The sequence below is a fragment of the Gracilinanus agilis genome, chromosome 3 (genome assembly GCF_016433145.1).
Source record: "Gracilinanus agilis isolate LMUSP501 chromosome 3, AgileGrace, whole genome shotgun sequence".
NCBI classification, from domain to species: Eukaryota; Metazoa; Chordata; class Mammalia; order Didelphimorphia; family Didelphidae; genus Gracilinanus; species Gracilinanus agilis.
Genome location: NC_058132.1, coordinates 405019620 through 405027776, shown reverse-complemented (window position 1 = coordinate 405027776; position 8157 = coordinate 405019620). Strand labels below are relative to the sequence as shown.

Below are 8157 nucleotides of genomic sequence, written 5' to 3'. Positions count from 1 at the left end.
GACTTCAGTAGTCATTAATTCAGTAACAAGTAGTCCTAGGGAGAGGAATGATGGCAAGTCTTTCAAGTAGGTTAAGCTCTAGGGTGCATAGTTAGAATTTGAAAAAGCCTTGAGGGGTGAGGTAGAGAAGATCTTCATCTACACTAATTCCTGGGCAGTGGTAATAGGTCTTACTATTACTCACTTGATCAGAAACCTAGAAAGCCTAGGTCAAGATAATCAAAGGCTCTCCCTTTGGAGTCAGGACCAAGGAAAGAATTTTTCCAATGCTTCTCACACCAGACAGTTGTTTATGGGGCATACCAGAACCCACAAGGGAAATCACACACCACACAAACTATTACAAGAGCAACAGAGGTTGGAGATACCAATTGTCGATATGGACTTTGAGATTGTAATCTCATGTTGTTCTGGGTACATGACCATATTATCCCTCTAAGGACAAGACAACTATTCCTAAGACAACTATTCCTGCCCAACTGGGCTCTTTTTGCCAGTTGAAGGACTCATCCAACCCAAGTGGTCCACAACCTGTCACCAACTGGCAAAATGGCACCCATATTAGTAGAGGAAGTTTGCCCCTACTCATCAACAGCTGCATTGTTATACACCAGATTGCCCAGGTCAGGTTTCCAGCCTCCCAGAAGCCACATCTATGACAAATCAGTATCAGTCTGTGGGTGTGGGGAGGGGAAGGGTCTTTGTTGCAGTGATTTCTAGGATTTGGTCTTCAGAAAGACTTGTGAATGGATTGCTTTGGGATAAAATTTTGGCTAACATTTTCTGGCTCTTTCTTATTCCTTTCCTAGTGTAGAGTTGCTTTGGTTTCAAGTCTTTGTTTCATTAGAAGGCTTCATAATCCTTCAGAAGTAAGTCAAATTAATAATTTCACATGACCCACTTTTCCACCTCATCTAGTCACACAGAGATGGTAACATCCTTGATCTTCCCATCACCCACAAATGTACCACTTCTGTGTTCATGAACTTTGAAATACCTTTATCTGATCATAATTTATTGTCATCCTATCACTTTTCCTGCCTTGTAATCCCAAACCCTGATTTTTGGTGACATAGTGACCTCCATTCTCTTTCTCAGGCTGTCAACTGAGAAGTAAGTAGCTCTACTCTCCTTTTCCCATTTTGACCCCTAATCAAACCAGTTCAGCTCTATACTATCCTTTCTCTTGAACCACTTTCCCCCTTTTCCTTTCATATATCTAATCCTTCCAAGCTTCATTCCTTCAATCCTTCCAATCTTATCATTCACTGCCTTCACTCCTATACATGTGCTACTAAACAAAGTTAGAGAAAAGTTATGAAACTATATTATTCAGTCCACTATAAGCTTAAGTCACATAACCTCAAATGGGCCTTTACTGCTACAAGGCAATCATTGTACTTCTCCCTAATTAACTCACTTATCTCACTCTTATGACAGCAGCTTTTCCAAACCTTTTCATCCCTCCTTCAATTTCCCATTGCCTTCTCTCCTCACTCTCTTAGCAAAGCACCTTGCCTCATAGTCTACTGAATAAATTAATACCATTTTAAATGACATTAGAATTCTAATTTCTCCCCTCCTCCTCATCCCTCATCCTCCAGATGACTTTTGTCTCTATTTGCTCCTTCACTTCTGTCTCACCTGAAGAGGATGTCCTTGCAAAGAGGTAATCTTTCTTCTTGTCCTCTTGTGATCTCATTCTTTCCTATCTTCTTCTACAGATTACTCCCTTTGTCATCTACAATCTCATTTACCTTTGTTCTTTTTATCCACTGGCTATTACTCTACTGCCTATAGACATGCTCATATTTCCCTCATCCTCAAAAAACCTTCACCAGATTCATCCATTTCTGCTAATTATTGTTCCTTATCTCTGTCTTTTGTGGCTAAACTTGATATGAAAGTACTACTACTTCCTTTCCTCTCACTTTCTGCTCAACTCTCTGCATCCTGGCTTCTGACTTCATCTTTTAAACAAAATTGTCATAATTATTATTATTACGATAAATAATAATAAAATGATCTCCTGTCATAAATGATTTCTTAACAGTCAAATCCAATGGTCTTTTCTCAATCCTCATCCTTCTTGTTCTCTCTGCAGACTTTGACACTGCTCATCACCCCCTTCTCCTTAACACTTTCTTCTCTTTGGTTTTCATCACACTTCTCTCTCCTGGTTATCCTAGCTATTTATCTCTTCCATCTTAGCCACCTCTGTTGGATCTTCAAACAGGTCACATTTGTTGTTTTCTATGAGATAATAAGTACATCAACCTGATCATGTACTTCCTTTTTCTCCTGGCCCCTCAGGCCTACTTCATCACCTTTTCTCTTTGATATCTGGATCACAGAAAGCCTTTCTGCTCAGTGTCCTCTTGATGCTGGATTTGATGATTCTCATTTATTTCTCCTGCCTCCTTTGGTTGGACCTCTGCCCAGATAAGGCTTCCCCTCAGCATAACAAAGACAAGTTTCTTATTGAATAGATCCAGTCCATCCTTTTGGAATGTATAGTACCTCTTCTGGCATGGGCACCTATTTCTCTACCAACTTACATATACTAGTGAAGTTACTAAAAGAAAAAAAAACCAAACCCCAATTCTCCCGCCCCCCCCAAAAAAAACCCAGTGAGTTGTCCATAACACTAGCATGGACTCTCTTTTCTTCCTCAATATTACTTGGGGATCTCAACAATTCTCTGTTCAAGGATTCAATGATCATCTCTAAGTTGATGACTCTATTTATCTAGCCCTAACCTTTGCTAACCTCCAACTGCCTTTTAGACACTTTAAATTCAAAATGTCCCAGACCGATCTCCTTATCTTCCTAACCCTTCTCCCTTTCAGATTTCCCTATCACTGTCAAGGTTACCACCATCCTTTTAATCACTCAGATTCATAATCTCAACTATCTACTTTCTCTCACACCCTCCCTTACCATCCAATCTGTTGCCAAGACCTGTTAATTATAACTTTTAAATATCTCTTACATATACGTCCTTTTCTCCCATGACATGCCAGCATCATCTCACCCCAGGATTACTGCAATAGCCTACTGCTTGGTCTGCCTGCCAAAAGTCTCTCCCTACTCTAGTTCATTCTCCACCCAACTCTCAAAGTGATCTTCCTAAAGCCAAGGTCTGACCATTTTGCCTCACTACACATTAAACTCCAGCAGCTGCCCATAACCTCCAGGATCAAAAGAAAATCTTCCATTTGGTATTCAAAGTCCTTCATAATCTGACTCTCAAACTGTTCCAATCTTCTATCTACCATCACGCACCCCTGCTTCCCTTCCCATATATACTTTGCAACTCAGTGACAATGGTACCCTCTTTGAATGAGACATTTTTTCTTTTGGCCCCAGATATTTTCTCTAGCTGTCCTCCCATGCTCTCCCTCTTCATCACATTCCTGGCTTCCTTTAGGTCTGAGTTAAAATTCCACTTTCTGCTGGAAGTTCTTCCCTATTCCTCTTAATTCTAGTGCTTTTCCTCAGTTGATTATTTCCTGTTATTATTCCTTACTTATAAAAATGTATTTGTGTGTTGTCTCTTCCATTAAATTGTGACCTCCTTGAAGGCAAGGATTGCCTTACCTTTCTGTGTATCCCCAGCTCTTAGCACAGTGCCTGCCACATAGGAAGTACTTAATAAATGTTTTTCAATTAACTGAGTAATCTTTCACAAGAAAATCCCATAGAATCCTTGATTCATCATTGATTCCTCAGGACCCAACCTTCTAGCTTGGATTCAAGTTGTGAAAGTAAATCTAGAGAGTATTTAAAAAATAAACCTTAGTTTAGAGAGAACTTGAAGTCATTAAACGAACACAAAGTTCTTTACCACTGTCATAGAGAAGATTCACTTCAGAGACCAAGTTAAAGGGGCATTCTTTATAAATATTGAAGTCTTCTTAATCATTTTTTTTTCAGATAATGCAGTGCTAAATACATCAAATCATCAACATTGTAAAGCTTCCTATCTAGCATTTATAGCCATTTGAAAGAGTTTGACCTAACTCTTCATCTAGGAAAAAACAAGATGAAGAATGCTTAATGTCCAGTCAATAATTCACAGTGGGATAAGCAAGTTATTTAACTAGTGAAGTAGTATAAATACATACATATATATTTTCCTCTTCGTATTTACATACATGATTCATATATGTGTTTTATATATATATATATATTTTTTTTATGAAGCAAAGATCTTGGAGAGATATTGCATTGAGATAGAGTAGAAACTGAATTGCTTTGGAAAACTGCAAGATTTTTTGAATGACCCTCAAATTTAGAGATAAAAATGGAATAAAATGCTCTGATTGATGAGTTATGAAAAACAAATCAATTGTCAAAAAGACTATGAATTAAGATGTGTTCTAGAAATTTTCTTTTTCTTTTTTTATTGAATTTCCTTTTTCTTTTCTAGATGTTCCTTTTTATCCTTTTAGGGGTTCTATTTCTTTTGCAAATCTGATCTCAAAAATCCAATTCCAAACAGATCCAATCCCACTAATCCAAGAATTGTCACAGTGTGCTAGTTTTTTGGACTGAAAAATATTTTGAAAGCTGTGTATGGTGGGGAAAAAGACATTATACTACAGGGAATGGGCTGTTGGCAGCAGTTCTATCTCCTGACATGGACAGGGCTGACTATGCTGGCCTTGTATTTGCTTTGTGATCCCAAGAGAAAGTTTTCAGTTCTATAAAAATCAGCAAGAAAAGGAAAAAAAAAATCACAAGCTTTCCAGGTTATCTGCCAACTGGTTTTGAATAGGCTATGATAAGCCAGGTGCTTCAGTGAAATTTTATGATAACTTTAAACATATGTATCTGATTAAAGGTTGTTTCCTTTGTCCCTATCATCTGACTCATGAATGATTTTCTCCTTTCTGCACTGTTAAATAATTGTGTGTTTACTTAAACGGAGCTGCGTGTAGGTTTTTTTTTTTTTTTTTTTGCTTCATTTCAAGATAAGTTAGTTGAAATTATTACTAAGCTTGTCTTTTGTTTCTTTCTTTAAAATTAATAATTTCTCTAATGGTTTGGGATTTCATGGTTCCAGTAATAGAGAATGGCTTTTTATTCCCCTGTTTTGGTCAAGGGCCACAAACCTTATTTATTTTTTAGTACTTAAAATTTTTTTTTGATGTAACAATCACCAAAATGCAAACATTTCAGTACTCAATATACAAGGAAGAAAAAAGATCGCATGGATATGTATCAATTCTCATTTGCCTAATGTGTTCCATTGATCAACTTTTTAATATTTTATTCAACACTAAAATTTTTGATGTACACTGTCTTGTAGTATATTTTGGGATCTGATAATGTTATACTCATAATTCTGACATTTTTCATTATTTCCCTTGAGCTTCTTGATTTTTTAAATTATTTTCTCTAGTTACAAGTAAACTAAAAAAATCATATGATGGATATAGAAGTAAAACTGTACTTAATTTAGATAGTGTTATATTTTTATTTTATTAAGTTGGTTCAATCATGAGGAATTAATCTCTCCAATTATTTGTTTTCCTTTACTTTTATTCAGATTATTTTACAGTTCTATTCCTATTAGTTTTTAGTGTGACTTGGTAAATGAGCTTACAGATATGTTATATATTCTGTAGTTATTTTTAAATAGGATTCCTTTTTCTAATTCCTTCTGGTGCATTTTGTCATTAGCATCCAAAAAGGCTGATAATTTATGTAGGTTCATGTATCTCTGGGGTTCTTTAAGTAAATCACTGATAAACTGAAATATTTTTGTTTCTTCTCTGCTTTTGATTATTCCTTCAATTTATTTTTTCTTTGCCTTATTATTATAGTCGAAACATTTCTGGATTCTGTAATAGATAATCATTGACTTACTTTATCTCAGATCTTATTGGAAGGACTTCTAATGTTTTTTCCATTACAGATAATGCTCATTCTTTTTTTTTTTTTACCATATTAAGGAAAAACCATTTACTCTTATGCCAACTTGTATTTCTTAACATAAATTAATACTATATTTTTAATAAATGTCTGCATTTATTGAAATAATCGAGCAATTTTTATTTTTTTTACTGGGGACTTATATTTATAGCTTTCCTAATATTGAAACAGCCCTGAAATCCTGGCATAAATCCAACTTGCTAATAGTGAATCATCTTTTGAATATGTTCCTAAATCCTCTTTGCAAAAATTTTATTTATTTTTGTATCAATTTTTATTAGAAATTAGAAATTTTATTAGAAAAATTTCTTTCTCTGTTTTCTTTCTCCCTTGTTTAGTTATTGGGATCAAATTTTTTTGTTTTATATAATTTTTTTAATGCCTCTTTCCATATTTTTGGAAATAAATTTTAAAATATGATATTAAATATTTCCTAAGCTTTTTATTTAATTTATTTGTACATCAATTTTGATTCATTCTTTGGGAGTTCAGCTTTTAAAATATTTTGTTGCCCTTTTTCCAGCTGGAATCATGGTGGGAACAAAAGAAAAAGTTACCATCTGTTCCAGAATCCCTCCTGAAAAAGTGGAAGGCCAAATGCCTAAAGGAGAATATGGCAATAAAAAAAGCTCCAAAAGATATGGAGAAAAGTTATCTTTGAAAAAGCTAAAGCCTACCATAAGGAGTACAGACAGATATATACAAAAGCAAAATTCAACTGGCTAGCCTGGAACACAAAGCTGGCAAATACTATGTACCTGCTGCACCTGTTAGCTTTTGTAACCAGAATCAGAGCAATAGATGTAGTTAGCCCAAAGATCCATAAAGTATTGAAGCTTCTTTGTCTTTGTCAAACGATCAGTGGCACTTTTGTTAAATTTAACAATGTTTCAATTAACATGTTGAAGATAGTGAAACCAAAATTTGCATGGGATTACCCAAACCTGAAATCTGTGTATGACTTAATTTACAAATGTGCTTATGGCAAAATCAAGAAATAAAAATTTACTTTGATTGATAATGCCCTTATTACAAAATCTCTTGCTAAAAATGGAATTAACTGCATGAAAGACTCTATCTATGAGATCTACATTGTTGGTAAGTACGTCAAAGCTGCCAACAACTTACTGTGGCTTTCAAATTATCATTTCCACAGGATAAAATGGAGAAAAAGACTACAAATTTTGTGGAAGGTGGAGATGCTGGTAACAGAGAAGACCAAACTAACCAGGTTTAATAGAAGAATGAAATAAAGATCTGTACCATGACTATCGTGATCTGTTAATAAAAATTCCTGTGATAAAATTGAAAAAAAATTATATTGAGATAAAGTTGCTTAACTGCTCTGTTTTTCATTCTTTTAATGTTAGTATTTTGACTTTTGTAAGTATTAATTTATTTGAATTATCAATTTTGTTGGCATATAATTCAATAAAATTATTTATAATTCCTTTTATCTAATTTTTATCTGATCTGATTTCTTTTCCTTTTTTGATCTGTGTAATTTGTTTCCTTTATTTTAAAATAAAATTAGATAATAGTCTATCTATCTTATTAATCTTTTTTTAAAAACCCAACTACTGGTTTTATTTATTAATTCAATGGTTCATTGGCTTTTATTTTTACTGACCTCATAATTTTCAGAATTTTAAATTTGCATTTAGGTTAATTTTTTATTTATTGTTTTTCTGGTTGTGTCTTTTTAATTTTACTTTTGTTTGCTTTTTTAGTTTCCTGTCCAATTCATTGATCTCTTCATTTTTCTTATAAAAAGTGTTACAAATATACATTTTTCTCTAATGGTTGTTTTGACTATATTATACAAGACCAGGTATGTTGTATCATTTTATAATTTTTTGGATAAAATTATTATTTGTTCTTTAACTCACATATTCTTTAGGATTCCAAACTTTTTCTTCAAATTATTTTAATTAATTATTATTTTATTATTTTTTGGTCATTAAAAGAGGTATTTAATATATTTATGTACTTGGCATGAGTTTTTAATGTTATCATTCACAGCCAATTTTTGTAAAGGTGCTAGCAATACTCAAATGAGAAATACATATGCTCTATACATTCCTCTTCAGTAGGCCCCAGAGACATATGTAACTTTTCTAAAATTCTTTTTATTCTTTTCCTTCTCATTTATCTTCTTTTGGTCTAAAAGGCATACAAAGATTAAAACAATTATTGTTTATTGTCTATTTTTCCTTA

General features: G+C 33.6%; 1 pseudogene; it reads left to right on the top strand.

Moving 5' to 3' along the window:
- The first annotated feature begins 379 nt into the window (after positions 1-379).
- Positions 380-7177, top strand: LOC123241627 (annotated as a pseudogene).
- The last annotated feature ends 980 nt before the right edge of the window (positions 7178-8157 follow it).